Below are 2,500 nucleotides of genomic sequence, written 5' to 3'. Positions count from 1 at the left end.
TTGTGACTGAGGACTTTCATCAACACGAATTAATTAACACATAGCTTATTTTTCCGCATTATTGTAATGATCTGTTGGTATTTATATATTAATATATATATAAATAAATATATTTCTTTACATCCTCCAAAAAATATACAATAAAAATACTTGTATTCGCACTCACCACGCTATAACCAGACTCACCGTGACGCCACAGAGCCAAAAAGTGAACTGGTCCTGCAACACATTCGGGGATTATAAAGTTCTGTGTTATCTCTCCTGAAGACAAGAAAAAAAAGGAAAATGCAACAGGTGACACGCCGACCATTTTATCGTCGCTTTTTTGGAATGAATAACGATTCTTTTGTATAATGGTTAGGGTTCGCTTGTACCAGGAAATTACGTCATTTAGTTACGTGTCAAGGGCATTAGGTACGCAGGAAGCGACTGAGTACAAGCCGCGTTCTTGCTTGTAAACTTATCTCATTTTGCTATTCATACCATCGCATTAATGGTACTATAGTGTTCAGATCTTCATCCCTTAAGCGTTCATTGCCACGCCTCAGTGTACAGAAGTGTACAATAGTAACGCTCACTGCCACCATCCCGTTTAATACGAGAACGAGGTGGGATTTGGGAGAGGTCAGTATGTGAGAGAATTGTGGAAAAAGAGGGAAAGATTATGTAAGAGAGAGGAAAGAGAGAGAGATGAATAGATAGATAGAGAGAGATGAATAGATAGATAGATAGAGAGAGAGAGATGAATAGATAGAGAGAGAGAGAGAGAGATGAATAGATAGAGAGAGAGAGATGAATAGATAGAGAGAGAGAGAGATGAATAGATATATATATAGCGAGAGAAAGAGAGAGAGAGGAATAGATAGATAAATATATATAGAGAGAAAGGCAGACAGACAGAGAGAAAGAGAGAAAGATGAATAGATAGATATATATAGAGAGAGAAAGACAGAGACAGACAGACAGAGAATGTAGTGTAGACTGAACTAAGACAAGAACGGTAAGCTTAATTAGAGCGAGGAGGATGAACAAATTTCACTGTGTGTAAAAAAATTTCACTGTGTGTAAGGAATTTCAGATAAGGCTATCTTATGATATAAATATTCCCTTGCAGGTACATCAACATGCACTTAATTATCACTTATCCCTTCCAAGAATTAAGAGGAAATCACGGACAAACTAAATTCTTTAATTATAAAGCGAGAATTTAAAAACACTTAATAAAATATTATAAGTAAAATATGGAGGGAACAGGAACCTTAAAAAAAGTTCCCAAATTCAAAGAACACTTTTTAAAAAATTACAAAGACACTTAAAAGTTAGAATTCGTTCACTCACACGCCAAAATAGACAAAAGTGAGCACCCGCCTTTGTCCACTTTGCTCGAACTTTGGTCAAATTCTTAACCATCATCATTATCATTATGTATTTAAATATCCACTTAGACGAGTACTTTGCCAATAATAAAAAAAACTCACAACCACAATATATTACTTGCCACGTGTTGTATCACTCCCATCGCATTTAAAAACCACAAACAAAGATAGAGAACCGCCCATGGTGCCTCATACCTTATACCTCATACCTCATCCTCATCCGCTGCTACCTGAAAAGGAGACAATCACCTGATTCTACACCTGTGGTCCAAGGAGCACAGGTAACAAGGTGTGAATATTACAGACTAACAATATTCTTTATGGCTGCTTTCTGGAGATACATTAAAGTAATATGGCAATCTTTAAAAAAAAGAGGACAGACTAATTCAAATTGAAAATAATTTAACTGAGAGAAAGGTTTTGCAGCCATAACTATACTATAATTACATTTTTAGTCTCTTTTTTGTTAGTTTTTATCTAGGTTTTCAGATTGGTGGTGAAAAGAGTGGCGGATCTTAATTTTAAAAAAATAGTTATCAGTATCTTACGTTTATGGAGATAGACAAGAAATATTGGCAAACTAATGGTGAAAGGAGTGACGGGTATTAATTTCAAAAACAATTATTAACCATATCTTATTCTTATGGAGATATACATTTATCATAATAAAAGAGAAATAAGGGCACCTGTACGATTCCTCGCTGTAATCTTTTGCTGCCCCCCCCCCCTCTCTCTCTCTCTCTCTCTCTCTCTCTCTCTCTCTCTCTCTCTCTCTCTCTCTCTCTCTCTCTCTCTCTCTCTCTCTCTCTCTCTCTCCCTCTCTCTCTCTCTCTCTCTCTCTCTTGGGAAGAAACGGTGTTCGTCTCCACAGTGGCTACCTCTCATGTCTGCAGCTTCGTCCGCCCATCAGCATGTTATATATATCGTAAAATAGCGAGGTCTGAGTTGAATCGGGTGTGCAGCTCCCGTAGAGTTTTCTGTGAGCCATTTTTCGTTTTTTTCTTTTATCTTTCTTTCTTTCTTATATAAATCATGCCAGGCTGCTGATGGAGAAATTATGATAAAGTTTTCTGAATTTTACATGGTATTTCAGTACATTACAGTACCAGTAGTGGTGGTTATGA

General features: G+C 36.6%; 1 protein-coding gene across 1 annotated transcript in view; it reads right to left on the bottom strand.

Moving 5' to 3' along the window:
• Window positions 1-294, bottom strand: part of LOC113809545 (NPC intracellular cholesterol transporter 2) — a 7,307-nt gene extending 7,013 nt beyond the window's left edge. Inside the window, exon 1 of the mRNA XM_070117283.1 lies at window positions 167-294. The gene's annotated coding sequence lies outside the window, so the exon portion shown is untranslated. The remainder of the gene's footprint in view (window positions 1-166) is intronic.
• Window positions 295-2,500: the final 2,206 nt, after the last annotated feature.

This window comes from Penaeus vannamei, chromosome 40 (assembly GCF_042767895.1).
Source record: "Penaeus vannamei isolate JL-2024 chromosome 40, ASM4276789v1, whole genome shotgun sequence".
In the NCBI taxonomy this organism is placed as follows: domain Eukaryota; kingdom Metazoa; phylum Arthropoda; class Malacostraca; order Decapoda; family Penaeidae; genus Penaeus; species Penaeus vannamei.
The sequence above is the reverse complement of the archived record's forward strand: the minus strand, read 5'-3'. Positions and strand labels throughout refer to the sequence as shown.